At 40.0% G+C, this 26,316-nt stretch overlaps 1 protein-coding gene and 1 non-coding gene across 2 annotated transcripts in view; both read left to right on the forward strand.

The window, feature by feature from the left end:
- The window catches only part of ATP8A2 (ATPase phospholipid transporting 8A2), a 695,753-nt gene that overhangs the window by 135,224 nt on the left and 534,213 nt on the right, over positions 1-26,316 (forward strand). The gene's annotated exons all lie outside the window — the stretch shown is intronic.
- LOC129464312 (U6 spliceosomal RNA) lies at positions 16,348-16,454 on the forward strand. The gene has a single exon (XR_008651539.1). It is a non-coding gene; the product is annotated as a U6 spliceosomal RNA (small nuclear RNA).

A 26,316-nucleotide genomic window follows, 5' to 3' on the forward strand; every position in this document is an offset into this window, starting at 1 on the left:
AGTGTATAGTAACCCTCACTAAAATGAGTGCAGCATTTAAGGAAGACTTGGCAAAGGTGAATGTGTTACAGAAACAAACCTAGAGGGAGGTGAGTCTTGAGTGTGACTTGCAGGTAGAGCTATATATAAGACCCTACTTCACAAATAATGCCTAGTTCTGAATCTGTATCTGGTGGAATGTTTCAGAACATGAGATTTGGAGCCAGACATACTTGGCCCTGATGACACAGACACCTTGGTGAACCATGTGTTGTCATGTTTGGGGGGTTGAATCTTGGTTTAGCTATTGCCTAGCGACGTGAGCCTGGGCCAGTCAGCACCTTCTTCGAGAGCGTTTCCACCTCTGTAAGTTGGTGCTCATCTAGCAGATTTGTTTAAAGGTCAATTGCCTGACATATATTAATTACCAGGTTGGATGCCAATAATTTCTTGTTGGGGACATCATGTTCTATTCATTCAGGAGTGGTGTGGCTATTATCTCAAACCCTGCTAAGACACGTACCGGTTCTCCTCTCCAGTGTACTCTTATTTAATATTTGTGGAGTACTTACCTGAGCTGGTTCAGTTAGGAAAACAGACAGTAAACAAAAGAACTAGATAACTTCAGATTATAATAAGGCCGTTAAGAAAATAAACAGGAGACATAAGGAAAAGTTGGGATAGGGTGGGGGAAGACCAACGGGCAACTCACTGTGGAAGCGATGATTGTGTTAAGGTGTGGGAAAGAGGAGGTAGAGCAGGTTGGGAGGAAGACACCAGGCAGGGAAGACAGCAAGGGCAGAGGACAGCTATGCTACCCCCTAGTCCTAGGATAGCACAGCTGAAACTCCCTGAACGTGACAACCCCACTGTTTACCAAGGCGTGTGTGTCATGGGGGAAGAGTAGATTATTTCCTCATAAATCTTTAATTTTATAGTTATCAAAGTGCCTTCCAAAAATGTATTGCCTGCTCCCTTCTTATCTTAAAGTATGGTACAGATCACTAAGATTCCTGTTTCCCTGGACTTGGAAGGAAGGCACAATAGGGTGAGCAAGGTGCCACACAAGTTATTAGAAACTGCCAGGGAGAGAGTGCTCTTGTTTGCCCTAGAGAATTCAAGTGAACTCAATTATGTTATTGTAGAGCTTTTCTGAAGGTGTAATTGAAATATTCAGGTGTAACATCATAGGATATGCTGGTAAGATTTGTCTCATTAAAATAACACCTTTAAACTTACCAAAGGTTTTAAATGTCTTAGTCAATTAAAACTGCATTAGTGTTACATTGCAGGCATGGATTAGCTCATAATATTGTGTGGAGTGCTCATACAGTGTTAGAGAAATGAACTAAAGTGAAATGAAATTCAAGCAGAATATAAAGACCATGAGAGTAATAACAGTGGTAACTTGAGGCCCAATATATAATTTTTTTTTTGAGACAGGGTCTCACTCTGTTGCCCAGTCTGGAGTGCAGTGGTGTGATCTTGGTTCACCGCAACCTCTACGGCTCAGGTGATCCTCCCACCTCAGCCTCCCGAGTAGCTGGGACCACAGGCATGCATTGCCACACTCCACTAATTTTTTTGTCCTTTTTGTAGAGGTGGGGTTTTGCCACATTGCACCAGCCGGTCTCAAACTCCTGGACTCAAGCGATCCACCTGCCCCAGCCTCTCAAAGTGCTGGGATTACAGGCGTGAGCCACCTGGCACCAATATATATAATTTTAAGTTAAAACTTTTTTGTGTATTTTTACATTTTTGAGGCATGTAAATATATTCCCTGTGCATTTTTTTCTTTGTACGCCTTATGTATTTTTTCACTTTTGAAAAACAAAACTTGAACGCCTATCTTATTCAACCCATGTTTGTATTTCTTTGACATAGTTGACTCCTACTCGATGATGTGATACTATTTTAGAAGTATGGTTGGGCAGAAAGGGGGAAGCATGAAAGAGATGCAGAAGTCATGTGTTTAAAAATGTACCTGGGATTCGTTTTAATCAAGTATGGTAAGACCTGCAGACACAGAAAGGAGCATCATCAAAGAGTTTGCACTCACAGTTCCCTAGAAACAGGAGACTGGCACACCACGCAGGGCCACACATGGAAGCTCCAGTGGCTTAGGAAGTGTGGACAGTGGCCTTTCCTGTGGTTTTCATGAGAAGGGCAAGGCGGGATGAGCAGGTTTAGAATTGGCTGGTATGGATAATTTCAGTGAGCTCTGGACACAAGGGCTGCTCTGGTTGTCTGGCATCTGGCTCTGGAATGATCAGGGCAGGCTTGATGAGTGAGAGTTTCTTAAGGGAGGCAGCTGGGAGGCACAGCACAGACTGGATTGGTTGGTTTGCATGTGAAAGACATATTCCCTGGCAAGTTGTTTGCTATTTCTAGGAATTAGCCCTAGAAGGGGCAATCCCCTCCCAGGGTCAGTGAGGCCCCAGGGGCCAGAGTGTTAGGGTACAGAAAATAAGAAAACATAGTTATTACACTATAATATGTTATGGGAAGCCTTCTGTTATTTATAATCAAGTGGAGACAAGACACACATCCATGGTTAACTGGTAATGGAAGGTAGCATAAAGCTCAATGCTGAAGGGCGAGGTAATTTTCCTAGACTTCAGGGAAGGGAGCGTTTGTCCCCTGGAGCTCTGAGGAGATGTCTTAGTGGATGGTAGAACAGCCCAGGGTTTTCCAGAAAGGAGTAGGACTAGAAGAAAGAAGGGTGAATTCAGGACACAGAAAGACATGCGTGTCTGAAGCAGAGGTTTGCACTGGAGGGGGGGCAACCATCGGAAAGACATGCGTGGAAGCAAATGTTGCACCCTTTAATTACAGGCTGGGGAGCTCAAGAGAAGCATTGTGAATTTATTAACAATGCAAGTTCAGATCCCATACCGTGGCTTCACCTCCTAACTCTGTTAGTTAGAAAGCAACCCTCTGAAGTAATGTCAAGTGCCTCAAAAATAAATTCTCAAATGCTGGCTATGATTTGGATCACGGGGTGGGTGTTTTTAAACATGCTGTGTGGCATGTCAGACAGCAGTCATGTGTCATTGTGGATAGATTCAGGCAATTAGGAGGTGTGATGTGGTGAGGATTTCCAATAGGCCATGATGGCACTGGCAATGAAAAAGGAGAAATAAACGGGAGCTATTTGGCTACATAGTTTAATTCAGATAAATCCTCATTGAGCCTCATTATAACCTCATCATCATGTCATTGGGAAAATGAATTTACTGTCGAATATTGAAGCTTAGAATGCTGCCAGTGGTCGTATGTTCATTTCTTCTGTGGAGGGTGTCCGTTATTGTCATCTGATTCCCACAGGGTACTAGAACCCAATGAAAGTGATTCAGAGTCTGGGGTAGGGCAGACAGGAGTGTGAAGCATGCCTCTGTCACTTGCTTTTTGGGTGATACAGGGCACGTTAACTTTTTAAGCTGCTAATAGTAAGCTACAAGTAGTAACTGCTATGATAATATTCGAAGAACAGTGGTAGCAGGTGGATCCTCTACCTAGAACACTGACGAATTCACTCCTACTTGTCCTTTGGACTCAGATGTGACTGTGTGCACGTGTCGTATCACCTGCTTGTTATGGCTGTCGTACTTGGCATTGCACGGTGTCATGGCCTGTGTGCCATGCTCTAGACTCACACACCTGGAGGCTGGCATTGTGTGGGTTCTGGTTTCTAGTACAATCGTGTGTAGGTATAGTGGGTGTTTCATGGATGTTGTTTTGCTATGCATTTTAAGAGGCATTGTCAAACCCGAGTGGTGGTTTTGTTTATTAGCTTGAGAAGAGACCACTTGGGGAAGACTTGACCAAGCTTTTGGGCATTGAGAGCTGTCCAGGGGAGAGTGCTGTCATGGAGGGGTCCAAGCGGGCGCAGAATGTCCAGGACTAGGCGGGTGAGATCAGTGTGATGCCTGGTTGGAAGCGCATCTCTGATGTTGGGTCTAGAAGAGACACGAGCTGCCACCTGGCTTCACTCCTCACCCCTCACTGTATAGTTCAAAAAGGGACTTACGCAAAGTTGTGTGATGAGTTGGTGACTGCTGGTTGCCCTGTGCAGCATCGAGATGGAGTCCGAGTCTTCTTCTGTGGAAATGGGTACTGGTTGAGAAGAAATCAATGACATACCCAAGCAGAGAGGCCTATTAGAGAGCTGAATGAAAAGGGAAATAGCCCTACTGTTCGTGAGGCTGGAAAGGGTGGTCGGCATGCTGACAAGGAATGAAGCCATGAAGCAGCGTTCATACAGAACTTTCCAGCTGCAGGAGTTGGGCTGAGATGGGAATTTGTGTTCTGGGTGAGACGCTCAGCACTGGTGCTACCCTTGGGCATTTGGAGGATCCAAATCCACAAGAACTCAGCCTCCCTTTGCACATGGGGCCAGGACAAGACCTCATGTGCTCAGTAGAAAGAAATAACTCCCTCTTGGAAGGAGTAAGATGTTGGAAAAATAATTAAACACTCTGTATATTTTCTCTTGTGGATCTTTCAGAGTTTGATTAGGTGCCGTATACTCTGATGCTGAAAAGGATAGTCATACAGTCAGTTGTGAAGAAAATTAAGGTCCTCGGGTTAAAAAAAAAAAAGCCACAGGATAAAGCCTGGCTCCTTAATGGCAAGTTTGGTGTGGCATGTGACTGACTCTGAGCCCGTTGCCGGCATTCGGTAGGTGGAGGCATAAAGATGTGCGTGCACACACATTGGGTGCAAGATAGCAGCTCAGAGCCAAACAAGGTATGTAGATCTTTAAACAAAACTTCTCCAGTGGAATTTGGGGATTGTCCTTTGCTAATGGTTATCCAAATGTTTACAAGCACTGTGAAGTAACATTCTACATCTGAACTCCTCGAACTGCAAGAGATGATTCTGTCATGTACACGGGTATAAAATGCGCTGGAGAGCATGTTGGAAGGAATCCAGTGGGGGTTTGCAGTCCGCTTCCCTCTGCCTCATTCCAATGGAAAGTTGCTCATTGGTATTTTTGTACCCCACTACCCTGCTACCCCAGTCCAGTTTTGCATTGAATACCGTCAGTATTCAGTATTGTCTATATAAATGGTATGAGGATTAGATATTATATTGATACAATTATTTGTGGATTGGTAATTGGTATAGGATTTTGAAGAGATAGAACTGATTGGTACCCTATTATTTTAAAATCCCTTTTCATCTAACATCTATTTGTATGTTTTTTTCAGAAGTTGTAGTTAGAAGATTATTTATTGAGAACAATTTTTAAAAATCTTTCCTTTCCTTTCTTTTTTTTTTTTTAAATATACAGTGCTCAGAGAGAGTCACTTTATAGTATGATGGGAAAGGTCACATATAATGATCTATGGTCCCCTTGCTAGTAAGTGCATGACCCTAAACCAGGCTATTGTTCTCATTACTTCTAAATCTTTGCTTGGGTCTGTGGGCTTGAGGCCATCGGACACTATTAACTTTGGTTTGTATTCTCAGAATTGTATTTTTTTTAGTGAGAATTTACAGTTATTGTTTAGTTGTTGGGGAAATTACTGCCCTTACCCATCTTCCTCTTTCTTATGAGAGATATCTTGATAGTAGTCACTTTACCAAAAATAGTGTTGGTTTTAGAATTATTGGATTGAATGGGTCTGAAATTGCTTTGACTCCAGTCTCAAGTTTCCTGATGATAAACCTTCTATTAGATTTGTTAAGTAGGATTTGTTTTTTCTGGGGGGTGGTGGTGGTCACAGCTCATTGGAAATGCCTGTTAATCAGTCTCTGTCCCTCTCTCAAGAGATCTATTGACGTATACCCTTTATTCTTCCAGTTTCTTTTCTCAAAACCACGTAAACCCCCCTTGATTTATTTTTCCTTTTATAAGACCATCATTTTCTTTCTTGCTTTTCATATAACCTTAATGTCTGATATTAGTTTTAAAGTCTGATTAGTAAAATCATTTTGTGTTTTATAACTGTTACATGTGTTAAAGTCACCTTCACACATATAATTTAACTTCATAGACTTCTTAAAACACAACCTAATATAAGTGCCTTTACTTTTTATCACATCCTCAACCCTTTATATTTTTTGTTCTCAGTGTGTCTGACCTAGAGACTCTATCTCTCTAGAGATGCTATAGCTCTGAATCTGTATCCAGAAAGGTGTACACATCCTTCTTTCGCTCCGCAGGTCTGGTGGACATTACCAGGAGAGCCTGCTCACTTATTTCCCTTTCAAAACTGTTGCCAGCTGGCTACCATGTTGATAGCTCTACATGACTTAACATTATTATTATATACAATATATGCTATATCATATTCTATGATAATATTAAATATCATTGACAAGGTATTATTAATATCCGACATATTCTTGCCTTCCTTTATATTCTCCTATACAGGCATTCTTTCTTGCTCTAGAATTATAAATTAACTGCAACTTCACAAGACCTGTGATAGAGAAAGGAAAATGATGGCCTTCACTGTGGAGTGTAGAGCTAGAGATGTGGAAAGGTCAAGCAGCTTCTCTAAGCTGACGCCGGGATTACAAACCAGCTTTCTGTGTCCCCGACCAGGCTTTGGTTATTCTGAGGAAATTGGATCTAACAAGTGTTTGGTTACAGCTTCCTATAAAGGACAGTTACGTTTAGCTTTGTTGAAAATCCAATTTTATGTTTCTCCTAGATAATACCGAATGATGAGAGAGCTCTTCCGCTCTCCCTGCTGAAAGTTGCTGATTTTCTAGTTGAGCAGGGCTCATTTGAGGGGAGCTGACAGATTTTTAGCTCCTGATTCTAGGTCATTCATTTCTATGGATGCTATAATGGGTACATGCTTTTTTTGTCATGCCTCAAACACAAACCATTAATATTTCTGCTCTTTCCTATTTATGCAAGGTATAGAATAGTCCCAGTTTGACTCCCTTACAGGGGTGGATTGGGGCCAAATGTACCATCTCGCCGACCTCCCATATGGAAACCAGGAGTCCATGTCTTGGACATTTTTTTATTTCAGAAAAAGTCATCAAGGCAGATATTGCCCACCAATTTTGTTCCAGATGTGCCCAGTTGGAAACCCTTGAAACTAGAAACATTCATGAGACAGAGTTCTGGCCAATGAGACGGGAGCTGAGGGCATCTGAGGAAGCCCCACTTCCCGGATCGAGGTGCCCAGTTCTCTGTTTCTCCTCATGTGGAACACGGCTGTGGATCTGAAGGGGAGCAGCATCTGTGACACTGTGACCCTCCCAAAGTGCTGGGATTGTAGGTGTGAGCCACCATGCCTGGCCTGGCCTGAAGGTTATTTTATGCAATCTTTTAAATAATTTTGTACATGAAATAAAGTTTGTGTACATTGAACCATCAGAAAGCAGAGGTGTCATGTCAGTGCTCAAAAAGGTTTGGATTTTAGAGCATTTCAAATTTCAGATTTTCAGATTAGGGATATTTAACCTGTGTGTGTATATCTACAGTACAGTACAGTATATATATATATATCTTATTTTATATATAAAACGTATAAATAGGAAACTAAATATGTGTGTGTATATCTGTATATCTATATATCTCTATATAAATTTTGGTAAGGAATAATACTGTGTAGAGGGAGATATTACCTTACCAAGAGTCAGAACGTGTATAAAACTACTGTAAATCAATTGGTTGGGAATTGACATAGAACTAAATACATGCCAATATATTGAAGAGTGGTATCTCAGTTAAGTGGAGTGGATAATTGTGCTGGTGCCATTCTTTGTGTGTGTGTCTGTGTGTGTGTGTGTTTTGTTGTTGTTGTTGTTGTTTTTTTTTTTTTTTTGAGACGGAGTCTCGCTCTGTCGCCCAGGCTGGAGTGCAGTGGCGTAATCTCGGCTCACTGCAAGCTCCGCCTCCCGGGTTCACGCCATTCTCCTGCCTCAGCCTCCCAAGTAGCTGGGACTACAGGCACCCACCACCACGCCCAGCTAATTTTTTGTATTTTTAGTAGAGACGGGGTTTCACTGTGTTAGCCAGGATGGTCTCGATCTCCTGACCTCGTGATCCGCCTGCCTCGGACTCCCAAAGTGCTGGGATTACAGGCGTGAGCCACCGCGCCCGGCTGTTGTTGTTTTTTTGAGAAGGAGTTTTGTTCTGTCACCCAGGCTGGAGTGTAGTGGTACGATCTCGGCTCACGGCAGCCTCCGCCTCCCAGGTTCCAGCGATTCTCCTGCTCCAGCCTCCTGGGTAGCTGGGATTACAGGCATGTGCCACCATGCCCGGCTAATTTTTGTATTTTTAGTACAGACAGGGTTCCACCATGTTGGCCAGGCTGGTCATGAACTCCTGACCTCAGGTGATCCTCCCTCCTTGGCCTCCCAAAGTGCTGGGATTACAGTGTCAGCCACTGCACCCAGCTGTGCTGGTACCATTTTTAAATAAGTGGCTATGTGTCAGGATGAAGACAGAACTGAACTCTATCCTTTATCATATGTGAAAATAAATTCTGATTGCAGAAATTAAAGACTGACATAAAAAAGTCAGTAAAGACAGTCTTAGCCATTACATATATAATGAGGTTGGGGAAGAACTTCTTAATACTAAACCAAGGTGCTATAAATATTTTGGAACATTTCCAATGTCCAGTACCTCTTTGTATGTCAAAGGTGCCATTACAAACTTGATATACAAATGAGTAGTCTAGAAAACTACTAAATGTAAACTACATAATATAAAATAGAGTTAACAGACAATTCCAAAAGGCTTTGCAAGGGGACACTGGAAAGATCAACAAACCAGTAGGAAAATGGGCAAAGTATATGAGGAGATGATATGGCTCACAAATGTATGAAAATATATTTAACTTGATTAGCAGTCAAGGAAATGCAAATTAATGTGACAGTGATGTCTTACTTGACATAAGACTGAGTACTGTAAAAAAAAAACTGTTAATATCTGTTGCTGGCAGGAATATGCATGCAAATAATACTCCAACACATTGCTGGTAGGAATGTGAAGTTTTAAAATCCTTTTAGCATGTTGTCTACTATGTATTAAAATTTATGCTCCTCTAGGTACAGAAACAAGACATTAGGTAGGAACTTAGGAAATCTGAAGCAGTGCGGACTGTAGTTTAATTTTTAACAACCACGTGACCCTTAGACTCATTAATTCCACTTCAGGCAATTGTTCTCCTAGAATTAAACTCACCAGTATTCATGGACATATGAACATGGGTCTTTATTGTGACATGTCTCATAGCATACAAAGCCTGAAAATAAAGTAAATGCTCATCATAGAAGAATGGCTGAATAAATTATGGAATATTATATCACCATTAAAAAGGATGAATTAGAATTATACAATTGGCTTGCAAGGATTTTGCAATATTGTTGAGAAAGAAAAAAATTTCAGAAAATGGCATAATGTCTCATACTTGTGGAACTTTGGCAACCCTCTGATTATGTGTGAATATGTGTGTTGAGACATCTATGTATGATTGTATAAACTTGGAGAAAAGTATGGAAACGTATATAGGTTGTTATTAAAATAACCATGTGTAAATCACTTACGTATTTGTATTAGATGATGCATATATCCACAGAAGCAGATTTTCTGGGAGCTGATGCTATTTACACTTCAGAACGTCTGCCCCAGGGCCCCAGGGGGGACCCTACCAATGTAGACATGGCCAATTATTTTTGCATAATTTAATAGACTTGAGCCTTGCTTGGGGTAAGAACACAGTGTCTTTTTACCCAAACTTCCCCCCTCTCACCCTTCTTCTGTTAGGAGGCATGTTTCGGGGACCTGAGTAAGGGAAAGTTGAGTTGGAAATAACATTTCGTTGGGTTTAGAGATGTATTTACATGGTGTGCAGTCACTTTTGTGAACAGGTAAATTTTTAGCTCTCCCAGCATAGAAATAAGGACCAGAAATATTCTTCCTGGCCACCTCTGCACCTGAGGTTATGATATGGTGTAGCATTTCTAGAAGTATCAAAATATCAGTGTGGAATATTATGCTTGAAGTATGTGAGTCATATTGGAGAGACAGTGTTTGAAATGTGTGGAGCCAGAAACTAGATTTTAAGTTTCACTTACGAAGGAAATTTCGTAGCAATTCCTCTAAATTTGACAACGATCATAAAAATTTACCTGACATATATTGATAAGTTGTGGAGTTGCAAGAAGCTTTACCAAAAGATCAATTAAAAATAATTGATCAATTATAGCTAGAGGAAAGAATGAATTATCTGTTCTTTCTACACAAACTATTTACAAAATTTTCTAAGAAAGTATCCACACAAATAAAATTAAAAATATGGAGGGGCAAGTATTATAGACTATTAATATTAATATTATGGTATTTAATAAAATAGTATGTTTTCTGGATAATGTGATGTATTTTTCAGGCTTCATGAATTTGTAATATGTTGTGTTTTTTTCAGTATAAGTAAACTTCACTTCTGTGCCCAATTTTGTTTTCGTAATACTGTATTTTTCTTAAAGGAAGTTTCCCAAATTGTATACATGTTGTATACAAATTGCATCCAGTCCCCACAAAATTTAATATTCTCCTTCTCTGATTTCTGGGTAAACTAATGAGTAAATTAAATGAAAATATGAGTAAACATTTTAGAATTACTTAGGAATGAATTCTAGCACTTTGTGTTTTTATATTAAATGGCCATAAGTGAATATGCAAGAACCAAATGCAATAAGGCTATTACAGTTCTTCCTTAAACATCGCCTCTCTGAGAATTCTTTTTTTTTTTTTTTTTTCTGAGGCGGAGTCTCGCTCTGTCGCCCAGGCTGGAGTGCAGTGGCGCGATCTCGGCTCACTGCAAGCTCCGCCTCCCGGGTTCACGCCATTCTCCTGCCTCAGCCTCCCAAGTAGCTGGGACTATAGGCGCCCGCCACCACGCCTGGCTAATTTTTGGCATTTTTAGTAGAGACGGGGTTTCACCGTGTTAGCCAGGCTGGTCTCGATCTTCTGACCTCGTGATCCGCCCGCCTCGGCCTCCCAAAGTGCTGGGATTACAGGCGTGAGCCACCGCGCCTGGCCTGAGGATTCTTATTAGATAATTGATGAAGAACTTGAACTTCATCTGGCGCAGGCCCCAAATGTTGTTTACTTTGCAGAAAACACTGTTATGCTGGCTGGCCAGTAGAGGGCACTGTGCTGTTGGTCTGAGTTGTACAGTGAGCGTTCAACCTGCAAGGCGTGGAGAGGTGGTTAAGATAATAAATATTTTATGTGACCAGCCTAGAGCTCACAGTACAAGACGAGAAATTTCTTTCTCTCTCTGACTCCCTGCCTTTGTCTGTCCCCACCTTTCTGTCTCTAACACTCTCTCTCTTACACACACACACACACACACACACAGAATGTTGAAATAAATGGATGGATTACAGATTGTGCACTTTGGGTAGACGTGAATAGAGTAAAGCTTGTTAGAGAAGATGACCCCTTGGGCTATTGGCTCAGAAAAGGAGAAGGATGTGGTTTGATGAAAAGAAGAAAGAAAGATGTTCTAGGAATTTGGCAGAGGATGAAAGGAAGCAAGATAACTTAATAAAAGCAAATACTTTTTAGAATAAAGTGATTTCCATTTAAAGGGGAAGAACTGGACTCTTCGATTTCCCTGTGAGGTGAGTTTTAGGGTAAAGACTCCTGGTGCTGAAAGCCAGCCTGCTCATCTCAAAGGAATACATACAAATGTTGCACTCTGAGTGCTGTACGCGTGTTTGTTTCTTGTTAGACTCTTCTGGGACAGATGACAGTTTCCCCTTCTTTTATCCATGATCTAGGTGTCAATTGCTGCTGGCAAAAGGAAGTGATCGTGGGGAGTGATATCAGATATGAGTAGTTACTAGCTCTTTTGTGGTGGAAGCAGTATAGAAACAAATTGGGTCTTTAGTCTGATTTCACGTTCTAAAAAAAAGCTTCTTATGTATGACCAGTCCTAAACTTAGCTAAAATAATCAGCTGTCACTTGACAGTTATATCTAGATACTACTTTTTTATATTAAAGTATTATTAAAATAACACATGTAGGTAGTTAAAAGTTCAAATAGTTTAGAAGTGCTTATCATGAAAATCAATAATCTCCTGCCCCTCTCTCCCATCCCAGTCCTGTTCCACCAAAGGCAACCACTTTGAACTCTTTGTGTTTTTAATTCTTTGGAGGTTTCTACCATATTTCAAAATTAAGTTTGGAAATGTGGTTTTCTCTACATTGTAAAATAAGTTTAGAAATGATCTCTCTGAACTCTCTTATAGATGCAGATTTCAGTTATTTACTTCAGGTCTAAGTAGTGAGGCAATATATCATGTTTGCCTCTTTTCTAGTATAACTTGCTTTTCCTGCCTTGTTCTTCTCCTTTTTTTTTTTTTTTTTTTTTTTTTTGAGATGGAGTCTTGCTCTGTCACCCAGGCTGGAGTGCAGTGGCACGATCTCGGCTCACTGCAACCTCCACCTCCCAGGTTCATGCCATTCTCCTGCCTCAGCCTCCCAAGTAGCTGGGACTATAGGCGCCCGCCATCACGCCCGGCTAATTTTTTCTATTTTTAGTAGAGATAGGGTTTCACCGTGTTAGCTAGTATGGTCTCGATCTCCTGACCTCGTGATCCACCCGCCTCAGCCTCCCAAAGTGCTGGGATTATAGGCGTGAGCCACCACGCCCGGTTGTTCTTCTTAAACAATTTTTTTTGCATATTAATTTTTATCTTTTCCATCAGATCAATACACATTTATATTATATAACCTCGCTATATATTTTAAAATAAATATCCCAGAATAATCTCTTGGTTTTACCCCTTCCCCTCCACACCCCGCCATCTTCTTGCCAGATAAACTGGCTGCCCTGTAGATGTGTTGCTGTAAAGTGCTCATCCCAGAACTTTCTCACTGCTTTCTTGAGTTGTATTCCCTGATATTTAGACACTGTCCTGGAGTGGGGTGGGGAGTTGCCTTCTTGATTACTGTTTTGTATTGTTGAAGAATATCTTGCAGTAAGAGGCTTCCTAGAAAAGCTATGTGAAAAGTTGATTTGAGTGTCTGATAGCTTGGCTGGGTATAGAAATCTAAAGTGTCACTTTAGTGGTCTGTGTTGCTATTAAGAGGCTCAATTTCATCTTGATTTTTTTTCTCTTTATAAATAGGCTCTTTTTAATATCTTTATGTTTTAGAAATAGTATTCTATAATGAAAAATATTTAGTATTCTATAATGAAAAATTTTGGTATGTGTCTCATTGTTTTGGGTACTTGCTATACCCTTTCAATCAGAAATCTTTGTTCTTAGAGTTCTAGCAACTTTTTCTGTATAACTTGTTAATATTATCTTTCTCTGGTTTCTGTGGAACTCTTAATAATTGGATATTGGTCTTGTATTTGTACTATTATGTCTCTTATCTTGCATCTTGTTTTTTTGGTTTTACTTTTTGGGAAATTTGCTTAGCTTTATTTTTCACTTCCTTCTTTTGCAATATTTTAGTTAGGCTAGCATACTTCCAATTGCCAATAGCTATTTTATTCTGTTTCCTTTTTAGAAATACCATCTTACTCTTGCTTCATGTGAATGTGTTATCATCTTATGACTCTGAGGATATTAGCATTATCATTACTCCAAACTCTAAAAGATTCTTTTAAAGTTTGCTGTACTGTTTCCTCAGGTCTCCCCTTTCTTCTGTATTCATTTAAAATCTCTTTTTCGTGGTGGAGGCTTTCTACACATATTTGGTAATTTTTCAAAGAGGAAGTGTAGCAGGATGATAGGGTGCTCTGTGAGTGCAGGCCAGATAGCAAGACTCACTTTTCAGTGAAGGACTTTTAGACATGAGTGTATGAGGTTTGTATGGCTGCCCTCGGAATACTCCTTGGCTGTGGGTGTAGCAGCCTGGCTGTGTAAGATTTTGGTGTAACCAGAAGGGGGCTTGTGAGAGAGGAACCATGTTTCTTTTATGAAGCCTTTTGCTTTGAACTCTTTATAGTTTATCTTGTGCGGTTCCTCCAGACTCCTAGCCCTGATTTCCTGTGTGAGCTCCTCTGTGTGTGGACTTCAAATACCTCCCTTTGCTTTCTATGCTTGCCGCAGACCCTTTTCCATCATTGGTGTCTCATGAGTCTCCTGAGCTCTGCAGGCTGAAACTGTTCCCCTCCTGTCCACAGGCTCCCCTGTCTCCAACCCACTGGGCTTGTGCCTGCCTCTGCCCTGCCTAATATATGATTGTGATAGTCAAGTTGATGTGTCAACTTGACAGGGCTATGGGGTGCCCAGGCATCCGGCTGAACATTATTCTGTGTGTCTGCGAGGGCATTTCTGGATGAGGTTAGCATCTGTATCAGTAGAGTGAGGAAAGCAGGTGGCCTCCCTAGTGTGGGCGGCCCCATCAAACAGTTGAAGGCCTGACCAGAACAACCCTCTGCCTAGTAAGAGGGAGCTCCTCCTGCTCAACAATCTTCAAACTGGCACATTAGCTTTTCCCACCTTCAGAGCTACTGAAACAATGGTTATTCCTGAGTTTCCAACCCGCCGGCCTTTGGACTGGAACCATACCATTGGCCCCCTTGCCCATTCCCACTGCTGGTGTTGGGGTTTGCCAGACTCCATAGTTGTGTGAGCCAGTTCCTTATCATAAATCTCTATATGTCACCTAGTGGCTCTGTTTCTTTGACGCAATGACACTCTTATTACAACTGCATTATTATTTTAAAAATGGATTGACATATCTTCTGAGATACGATTTGTGAAGGTAGAGCCCGTTCTTCCTGCCTCGCAGGCCAGGGCCCTTGCTTAGGTGGCAGCCCCTCTTGTGGGCTTCTGTCTTGCTGCAGCTCATACTCAGAAGGCGTCTTGGAGGCACGTTCAACTTGTCTGGCGAAAGCAGAAAGAAGTCTATTTTAGAAAAAAGACAACCCCACATCTTAGCTAATGATTCCATTCCTAGTTGTGTGTGTGTGTGTTTTAAACTGACTGCATATTTTTACATTCCTTTCTAGTATGGTAGTGCTGTCCCTGTAGGCAGAAGTGGTAAATGTGTTTCCATTTTACAATTGTCAGTCTGAAGCTAGGCAGCCTTTAGATCGGGTCTTTACTGCTGTTAGAATCCTGCACATAACAGACCTATTTAACTCATGTCTCTATGTTGGATTTCAGTTAGACACCTACAGGGATGGGTCCACTTTATGAAAATGTGAGCTGTACACTTTGGTTTTGTGCACTTTGCAATACATGCGTGACAAACATAAAAATGTCAGTTAGAATTAAACACTTGAATAAAGTTTGATAATTATGTGAGAAATCCAGAAAGATAGAATAATATAGCTCACCCCAGATTTTTAACTCTACAGCATGAGGAACGGATAGATATGGCTTTCTACCCAGACCTAAATTAAACATTTGTGCTTTCCATACTAGAAATCTCTGTGTACCAATCATCTCAGCTCCCGATGTTCTCCCAGCTTGACCACTTTGGTTTAGCTTTCCATCCAGATCTTGTTTGATGTTGTAGTTCCTGAATGCTCTCTCCTTGGGAAGTGTCTTTTCTGACAAGGTATGTCCTCCCCGAGAACCAGTGCCCCCTTGACTGAGGGCAGAGGCATTTGGGACCTGAACAGGATGGGTTTAGGCCCTTGCATTTGGATAACTTGATCTCAGAGTGGCTACTACGCCTTACTTGGTTTGTAGCATGCCAACACTTAGGACAGCCTTAAACCTTTCCTTGTAGTAGGGATTATTTCCCTCTGTTTGGAAAGAATATACTGAATTCTGAATGAAAGGCCAAATGTGGTATACTTAAATGCAATAGGTTTTAGTGGTAGAGTTTCACACACTGACCTGTTGCGTTTCTTTTGGGGCAGTGACTGCATGGGGCCTGAATTGTAAGGATTCCTGTACTTGTTGAGGCCAGATATTTTTATAACAAATGTTGTTTCTTTTAATTGAAAATTGAGAAGAATCTCATTAAAAATGATCCTTCCCTTGCAGTGCAAAATTAAATAAATCTCATAACTCATTTTTTTTTGTTTTTATACCATAAAGTTCACATTTTTTCTTTCTTTTTTTCTTTTCTTTTCTTTTTTTTTTTTTTTTGAGACGGAGTTTCACTCTCTTGCCCAGGCTGGAGTGCAGTGGAGCAATCTCAGCTCACTGCAACCTCCGATTTCTGGGTTCAAGCGATTTTCCTGCCTCAGCATTCCAGGTAGCTGGGATTACAGGTGCCTGCCACCATGCTCGGCTAATTTTTGTATTTTTAATAGAGACAGGGTTTCACCGTGTTGGTCAGGCTGGCCTCGAACTCCTGACCTCAAGCAATCCACCCACCTCGCCCTCCCAAAGTGCTGGGATTACAGGCATGAGCCACCGTGCCTGGTCACATTTTTTTTTTTTTTTTAATAAAGCACCTGGGCATGCTCACTTTGGCAGCACATAGACTACAATTGGAATGATACAGAGAAAATTAGGATGATCCCTGCACAAGGATGACACACACATTCATGAAGTGTTTTGTGTTTTTAAAGTTAAAAAAAAGAGAAAGAATAAATCACTTGGGTAAAACCTGCTTTTCAATAATGTCACATTTAATGATATTAGCCATAAATATCTGACGTCTTGCATTTGGAATTGGTTATCTAAGAGCTGTTCTCACTAGAAGATCTTCCTGGCAGCATGCTCAGTGGTCAAAATGTTATCTTCTTCTCAGCTCATGTTTCCATGCAGGTGTTGAGATAAAGTGTTTCATGTCCATAGTTATTTATTGAATAATGCATTGAGTAATAGAACAGATTTGGAAATCTGATAGGAGCAGGACAGTCACACTATTTAATAGGAATTACAGGTAGACTCTAATTTATGAACTTACCTTCAAAGGTGTGTTGTAAGTTGATTGGTCAGCAGTTAACTTCCATTTCACTCCTTGGATGTGTTTTGTGACAGATAGTCTAAAAGAGCCTATGTGAGCCATAATAAAGGACTGTATAGAGTTATAGCACTAATACCTCTCCTGGTCCAATTACTGCATTCTGGGAACAGGCTATGAGATAAAGCAGTATCTGACACCCATTTTTCCTGCTGTAGACTAAGAATTAGGAACATGTTGAAAATATAAATGGCAGTGTTTTAAAATGAACTTATTGACCTTTTATTTGTAACTGGTGAGATTTCAGTAGTTTAGCATTAATAAAATGAAGTAAAAATTTCTTGTAAGGTGCTCATATGTTACCATTGACAGGCTCTATTTATCAGTGGGAATTCTTGTATTTAAGGTTATTTCTAGAATACAATTTGGGAGGGATAGTTGGCAAAGCCTAAGGAATTGATGCCAGATGTGGAAGGCCATGGGCTTTGCCATCCATTGGAATGTCCTCTGGGGTGGCTCCCAGGTATGCAATGATGTCCATCAAGAGAAATGGCAGAGGGCCACTGGGGAGGGCTTTTGCATTTGGTGGTGTTGCTCTTGTTCTTCCCCTTGATTGGTTGAATGCACTGCTAAGGAATCAGTGAATTAAACTGCTTAATGTTTAGTGTTATCGTCTTGTCCTCAACTTCCAATCATCTAGAACTCCTTGCTGAGTGACTATTTGGGAGGAGGAAGGTGAATGACATTCTATGAGGAGCCTGCTAGGATGGAAGGCTTCCAGAACATGGTCATGGAATGCTGGCCCTGTTCACAAAGTCAGCTTCCGGTGGGGAGGCTTGACGTCTCCTTTATTCTTTCAGTTAACATTGAATGCTTACTGTATGTTGGGAAGATATAAGAAATTTGTTTTTCCATGGAATGCAGTAGAATAAGGCAATTGTTTTTGACTGTCTTTACACCTTAACGTGGATTTACTGTTTCCATTTTGGTGATGAGTGGTAAGCTTTAGCTTAATTTCTGTGTTTCTGGAGGCTTGCTTGAAGGGGAAGTTACACTTTGAGCAGCTACTGAACTTTGCCTCTTTTAGATCGGTCTCTGGAGAACAGCTGTCCACTTCACTTTTTCTCGTAGCTGGAAAATCAGACTCTGGCATTGTCTGTGGGTTCTTGCTTTCTGCCGCATTTCTGGAGGTCAGACTCCTGTGGTGCCTTGTGATTTGTGAGGATCAGGTAGACCCAGACCCATATTTTGCCAGACCCTATTTTCTAATGGATTGTTTCCCATATGCGCCTAATTATGAGTTATGGAGTGGAGTGTGTCCAACATACATGTAACAAGATCCACCCCATGAGTCAGATCTTCCCATCTCCCGAAAGGAAAAAGGCCAGTGTGTCAACATGAGTGACAATGCCAATGCGCTGGCCCTTTGCCATGTTCCTTTCAGTTCTCTTCATACGTCTCCACTTCCATTTGCCCAAATTGGGCTCTTTACTGTCCCTCCTACAGGTGGAGCAACGGGAGCTCTCCCACCTTGGCGTTTCTGCACTTGCTGTCCCCTCCCTCTGCAAAGCTCTTCCCCTGTGTGTCCATGAGACTTGCTCCTGCTCCTTCACCTCCTTTAGGGCCTAGTTCACAGGTCACCTTCTCAGTGAAACCTTCCCTCGCCACTCTGTTGAAAATAATCCTTCTCCCAGCCCCAGCCAGTGTACCCTTCTGTATCCTCCTTCCCTGATCTGTTTTTCTCTGCAATATTCATCACCATTTATAGCTGGTATGTGTTCTATTTTTTTTTTTAAATCTCGTTTCTCCTCTAGAGTGCAATTTCCTTGAGGGTGTGCGTTTTTGACCACCTGGTTCCCTTCAGTATCTCCAGGGCCTGGCACACTGCCCTAGTGCATAATTAGGGCTGAGGAAGTATCTATTGCACATGATGGATGGATGGATGGATGGATGGATGGATTTTTGATAAATCCCAGTCATCTTCATGTCAACCAGTTTCAGGAAACACTGGCCTCATGTTTAGAGGGAGACTGAGTGAATCATAGAGAAATGTTCCTGTTTGCTTCTGGTCACTTATCTCCAGCACCCAAGCTCTAAGATCTTGGGTTTCCATGCAGCTAAAGCCCCTCCTTGCTGTGACTAGCCAGGAGGACAGTGATGCTGGCACATGCATTTCATCCCACGAGTGGGAATGTCTTTAGGGGAGGGGTGGCTTATTTACTTGGGTGAATGAACTATCCTGTTGGGAAGTTCTGTCATTCACCCATTTACCCCTGGAGATGTTTTTACCCTGGCAGAGTGAATGGTAAAACATCTCCCATCTTATTACATTTTTAAAAAGTTGCTACATAATGGTTGTATTAACACATATTTTAAAGGTACATGTGATAATTTGATACATTCATATAATGTGTAAAGATCAAATCAAGGTAATTGGGATATCCAATGCCTTAAATCTCTTCTAGATATTTTGAAGTTTACAACAGATTATTGTAAACTATAGTCACCCTGCTGATCTTTCAAATACCAGCTCTTATTTTCTCTACCTAACTGTGTATTTGTACCTATTAATCAACCTCTCTTCATCTCTTCCTCCGTGCTACCCCCCTGGCCTCTGGTAACCACCAGTCTGCCCTCTCTCTTCATGAGATCCACTTTTCTGGCTCTCACATATGAGTGAGAACATGTGATATTTGTCTTTTTATGCCTGGCTTATTTCACTTAACATAGTGACCTCCATTTCCATTTATGTTGCTGCAAATGACAGGATCTCATTCATTTTTTTGTGGCTGAGTAAGTACTCCATTGTGTATATATGCCACATTTTCTTTATCCATTCATTCACTGATGGCCACTTAGGTTGATTCTATATTTTGGCTATTGTAAATATTCTGAATAGTGCTGCAATAAATATGACAGTGCAGACAGATATCTCTTTGACATATTGATTTTCTTTCTTTTGGATCTATAGCCAGCAGTGAAATTGCTGGATTATATGGCATTCCTATTTTTAGTTTTTTAGTTTTTTTTTTTTGAGATGGAGTCTTGCTCTGTCTCCCAGGCTGGAGTGCAGTGGCATGATCTCGGCTCACTGCAGGCTCCGCCTCTCAGGTGCATGCCATTCTCCTGCCTCAACCTCCCAAGTAGCTGGGACTACAGGTGCCCGCCACCATGCCTGGCTAATTTTTTGTATATATATATATATATTTTTAGTAGAGATGAGGTTTCACCATGTTAGCCAGGATGGTCTCGATCTCCTGACCTCGTGATCCGCCCACCTCGGCCTCGCAAAGTGTTGGGATTACAGGCATGAGCCACCATGCCGGCCCTATTTTTAATTTTTTGAGGAACCTCCATGCTGTTTTCTATACTGGCTGTACTAATTTACTTTCCCGCCATCAGTGTACAAGGGTTCTGCTTTTTGCATATCCTTGCCAGCATTCAATCTTCCCTGTCTTTTTTATAATAGCCATTTACACTGCAGTGAGATGATATCTCATTATGGTTTTGATTTGCATTTTTCTGATAATTAGTTATGTTGAGTATTTTCCTGTTGGCCATTTGTATGTCTCTTTTGAGAAATGTCTATTCAGATCTTTTATGCGTTTTTAAAACATATTATTTTATTTATTTATTTATTTATTTTTGCTGTGGAGTTGTTTGAGCTCCTTATTATATTCTGGTTATATTCTCCTTGTATCCCTTGTCAGATGGATAGCTTGTAAGTATTTTCTCCCATTCTCCAAGTTGTCTCTGTTGACGTTTTCTTCATTTTGCAGAAGGTTTTTAGCTTGATGTAACCTTATTTGTCTATTCTTGCTTTGGTTGCCTATGCTTTTGAGGTCTTATACAAAAAAATCTTTGTCTAGACCAATGTCCTGGAGTATTTCCCCAATGTTTTATTTTAGTAATTCCCAGTTTCAGGTCTTAGATTTGAGCCTTTAATCTATTTTTATTTGATTTTTGTATAATGAGAGATAGGGGTCTAGATTTATTCTTTGATATGTAATTACCAGTTTTCCCAGCATCATTTATTGAAGGAACTGTCCTTTCCCCACTGTATGTTCTTAGCACCTTTGTTAAAACGAATTGACTATAAATGCATGGCTTTATATCTGGGTTCTCTCTATTTCTCTTTTTTTAAGAGATGGGGTCTCACAATGTTGCTGATCTCAAACTCCAGGCTTCAAGTGGTTCTCCCACCTTGGCCTCCCAATGGCTTCTCTATGCTGTCCCATTGGTCTGTGTGTCTATTTTTATGCCAGTACCATGCTGATTTGGTTACTACAGCTTTGTAGTATGTTTTGAAGTCAGGTAGTGTAATGCCTCCAGTTTTGTTCTTTTTGCTCAGGATTGTTCTGGCTATACAAAATTTGTGGTTCCATATAAACTTTAGAATTGTGTTTTTCTGTTTCTGTGAAGAATATCATTGGTATTTTTATAGGGATTATATTGAATCTGTAATTTGCTTTGGGTAGTGTTGTCACTTGAATAATATTAATTCTAATCCATGAGCATGGAATATCTTTCCATTCTTTGGTGTCCTCTTCAATTTATTTCATCAGTGTATTAATAGTTTTTCTTATATAGATCTTTCACTTCTCTGGTGAAATTGATTCCTAGGTATTTTATGTTCTTTGTAGCTATTGTAAATGAGATTGTTTTCTTGATTTCTTTCTTCAGATTGTTTGCTCTTGGCATATAGAAATGCTACTGATTTTTATATGTTGATTTTGTATCCTGCAACTTACAATCATGTCCTTTGTGAACAAGGCTAATTTGACTTTTTCCTTTCCAGTTTGGATGCCTTTATTTCTCTTGCCTAATTTCTCTGTCCAGGACTTCCAATACTATGTTTAATAACAGTGGTGAAAGTGGGCATCCTTATCATGTTCCAGATCTTAGAGGAAAGGCTTTCAATTTTTCCCAATTGAGTATGATGTTGGTTGTGGGTTTGTCATGTATGGCCATTATTATTTTGAAGCATGTTCCTTCTATATCTAGTTTGTTGAGGATCTTTATCATAAAGAGATATTGAATTTTGTCAAATACTTTTTTCAGCATCTACTAAAATGATCACATGGTTTTTGTTCTTGGTTCTGTTAATGTCATATATCACATTTATAGATTTGTATATGTTGAACCATCTTTACATCCCTGAGAGAATTCCACTTGATCATGGTGAATGATCTTTTTAATATGTTGGTAAATTCATTTTGCTGGCATTTGGTTAAGAATTTTTGCATCTACTGGCTGGGCATGGTGGCTCATGCCTGTAATCCCAGCACTTTGGGAGGCCAAGGTGGGTGAATCACTTGAGGTCAGGAGTTCAAGACCAGCTTGGCCAACATGGTAAAACCCCATCTCTACTAAAAATACAAAAAGATACCCAGGCGTAGTGGCATATGCCTGTAATCCCAGTTACTCTGGAGGCTGAGGCTACCTTGAACCCAGGAGGCGCAGGTTGTGGTGAGCTGAGATCACACTACTGCCCTCCAGCCTGGGCAACAGGGCTAGACTCTGTCTCAAAAAAAAAAAGAATTTTTTTATCTATGTTCATCAGTGATATTGGCCTACAATTTTCTTGCCTGGTTTTATTATCAGGGTAATGCTGGCCTCATAGAATGAGTTTGGAAGTATTCTGTGGTCTTCAATTTTTTTTCAAGGCTTTAGGAGAACTTTTTTTTTTTTTTTTTTGAGTCAGAGTTTCACTCTCATTGCCCAGGCTGGAGTGCAGTGCCGCAATCTTGGCTCACTGCAACCTTGACTTCTGGGGCTTAGATCCTCCCACCTCAGTGACGCCCTGAGTAGCTAAGACTTCAGGCACGCACCACCTTGCCTGGCTAGGTATTAGTTTTTCTTTAAATGTTTCATAGAAATCAGCAGTGAAACCATCTAGTCCTGGACTTTTCTTTAATGGGAGGCTTCTTATTATGGCTTTGATTTAGTTACTTGTTATTGATTGGTTGAGGTTTTCTGTCTCTTTATGGTTCAGTCTTGGTAGGTTTTATGTGCCTGAGAATTTATTCATTTCTTCTTGGTTTCCAATTTGTTGGTGCATAATTGTTCATAGTAATCTCTAATGATTTTTTTTTTTTGCATTTCTGTGGTCTCAGTTTTTATGTTGCATTTTTATTTCTGTTTTTATTTGAGTCTTCTCTTTTCTTCCTAGTCTAGCTAAGGGTTTGTCAATTTTGCTAATCTTTTCAAAAATTCAAGTTTTTGTTTTATTGATCTTTTGTACATTTTTAGTCTCAATTTTATTTCTGCTCTTACCTTTATTATTTCTTTTCTTCTACTAAGTTGGGGTTTCATTTGTTCTTGTTTTTCTAATCTCTTAAGGTGCTTTATTAAATTGTTTATTTGAAGTCTTTCTACTTTTTTGATGTAGGTGTTTATTACTATAAACTTCCCCTCTTACCATTGCTTTTGCTGTATCCCATAGATTTTGGTATGTTATATTTCCATATCCATTTGTTTCAAGAAATTTAAAATTTTCCTTCTTAATTTCTTCATTGACCTATCAGTTGTTGAGGAACATGTTATTTAATTTCCATGGGTTTGTGTAGTTTCCAGGGTTCTTATTGTTATTGATTTCTAGTTTATTTCATTGTGGTCAGAAAAAAATAGTTGATGTGATTTCTACCTTTTTGAATGTGCTAGGACTTGATTTATAGCCTAAGATATGGTCTGTTCTAAAGAATGTTCTGTATACCAATGAAAAGAAAATGCATTCTGCAGCATTTGGGTGAAATATTCTGTAAATGTTGAGTTAGTCTTGTTTTGTCTAGTATACAATTTAACTCCGGTGTTCCTTTGCTGATTTTCTGTCTAGATGATCTGTCCATTACTGACAATGGGAAGCTGAGGTCCCGACCTACTACTATTGTATTGCAGTCTATCTCTTGCTGTAGATATATTAATGTTTGCTTTATATTTTTGGGTGCTCTGGTGTTGAGTGCATAGATATTTATAATTGCCTTTATCATTATAAAATGACCTTCTTTGTCTTTGACTTGTAGTCTGTTTTGTGTAGTATAAGAATAGGTAATCCTACTATTTTTTTTGTTTTCAGTTGCATGGAATATCTTTTTCCATCTCTTTCATTCTATGTGTGTCTGTATAGGTGATATCGGTTTGTTGTAGGCAGCATATAGCAGAGTCTGGTTTCTTTATCCATTCAGCTGTATATATCTTTTAATTAGATAATTAAGTTCATTTACATGCAGTGTTATCATTGATAAGCAAGGACTTACTACTGCTATTTTTCTGCTTGTTTTCTCATTGTTTGGTAACTTCTTTCCTTCCTTCCTTCCTTCCTTCTTTCCTTCCTTCCTTCCTTCCTTCTTTCCTTCCTTCTTTCAGTCTTTCTATTCTTTTTTCCATCTTCCTTTGTGGTTAAGTGATTTTCCCAGGTAATAGGTTTTAATTTGTTGCTTTTTATTTTTAGTGTATCTATTATAGGTTTTTGCATTGTGGTCATCACAAGGCTTGCAAAAACAACTTGTAGATATAACAAGTTATTTTAAAAGAGATGACAGCTTATCTTAGATCACAGAAAGGAATAGAAACAATAAACTAAAAAAAACCTCTGTGTTTTAACTCCATCTCCCCTACATATTGATTTTTTTGTTACCTCAGTTTGGATATATTTATACTGCCTATTTCTTAGCAGGTTGCTGTATGTGTTTTTGTTTTTGATAGATTTGTCTTTGGGGCTTCATACTAGAGTTATGAGTGGATTGCACACCACAATTACAGTATTAGAGTATTCTGGGTATGTCTATATGCTTAATTTTACTAGTGGGTTTTTTACCTTCAAATGTTTTCTATTTGCATGTTAGTGTTTTTTTTTTTTCTTTCAAATTGAAGAACCTCCTTTAGTATTTCTTGTAAGATGGATCTGGTGATGGTAAATTCTCTCAGCTTTTGTTTTTCTGGGAAGGCCTTTATTTCTCCTTCATAGTTGAAGGACAGCTTTGCTGGATACAGTATTCTTGGATGAAATTTTTTTTTCTTTTAGCACTTTGAAAATTTTATTCCACTCCCTTCTGGCCTGTTTGGTTTCCATTGATAAGTCTATTCTATTTTGCCAGATGAATTTGAGGTTCTTTATACATTATTTGCTTCTTTTCTTTTGCTGCTTTTAGGATCCTCTTTGTCCTTGATCTTTGAGAATGTGATTATTACATGCCTTGGGGAAGTCTTATTTGGGTCAGATCTGTTTGTTGTTCTCTGACATTCCTGTACCTGGATGTTTATCTCTTTCTCAAGTTTTGGAAAGTTTTCTGTTATTTTTTTGAGGAAGCTTTCTACTCCTTGCTCTTGTTTAACTCCCTCTTGAACACCAGTGATTCTTAGACTTTGTCTTTTGAGGTAATTTCCTTTATCTTGTTGACAATCTTTGTTCCTTTTTATTCTTTTTTCTTCTCTGTGTATTTTCAAATTGCCTGTCTTTGAGCTCATTATTCTTACTTCTGCTTGATTCATTCTCCTACTGACAGCCTCTAATGAGTTTTTCAGTTAACTCTAATGAGTTTTTCAGTTAATTAGTTTCTCAAACTGAGAAAAATACATTTCTCAGTTTGAAGATTTCTGTTTGTTTTTATTATTATTTCAATCTCTTCATGAAATTTCTCTGATACATTTTTGAGTTGCTTTTCTGTGTTATCTTGAAAATCACTGAGTTCCCTTAAAACTGCTATTTTGAATTCTTGTTCAGAGAGCTCACATATCACCATCTTGTTAGGGTTAGTCACTGGATCCTTGCTTCATTTGTTCAGGGAAGTCATGGTTCCCTGTTTGCTGCTGTCACTTATGAATGTATGTATATATGTTTGCATTGGAGAATTAGTTATTTCAGTCTTCTCTGTCTGGATTCTTTTGTTTTTTATTGGATATATTTGCTTAGAGATTCACTGTAATTTACCTGTTGAATTTCTTTCTTTTCCCATTAGGTCACTGCATCCTTTTCAGCATTAGATGGTGCCTTAAGCTCAGGTTTGTCTCCACCCTAATAAACAATTGGGGCACTGCCCATCCCAAATGGAAATGGTGCCAAAGGGGATAGCCTAGCAGTGTGAGAAGGTGAATTAGGGGTTTGTGCTCGGGGGACCTGTGGGATGAACCTCCTACAGCATGGTGCTGCTAAGCAGACACTCCAATTTGGTATCTCTTTTGGCCAACTTATAGAGCAAAGTTTCCAGAGTTGGGGATAGTAGTCCTGCCTCCTCACTTTGTGTCTGGCTGTCCCCAGGGATATTTCTTCCTTCAGGCACTCCCCATGCTTCCTGTGAGTTGAGGTAGGAACAGGTATCCTGCCAGGGAACTCAAGATGATGGGGAAGCTGCATGTCACCTTGATTTTCCTTTTTCCAGTGTTAAACTGAGAGTCGGGGGAGATTTTTCCACGTGCTTGGTGCCAGCAGATTGGGAAGAGAGGTGTCTTGGCTGTGGATGTCCCCTTGTCTTACCGTCTACTTGGAGCTTTTTTACTTCTCTGTGGCACTGAGAACTGTCTC

Source organism: Symphalangus syndactylus, chromosome 15, assembly GCF_028878055.3.
Source record: "Symphalangus syndactylus isolate Jambi chromosome 15, NHGRI_mSymSyn1-v2.1_pri, whole genome shotgun sequence".
NCBI classification, from domain to species: Eukaryota; Metazoa; Chordata; class Mammalia; order Primates; family Hylobatidae; genus Symphalangus; species Symphalangus syndactylus.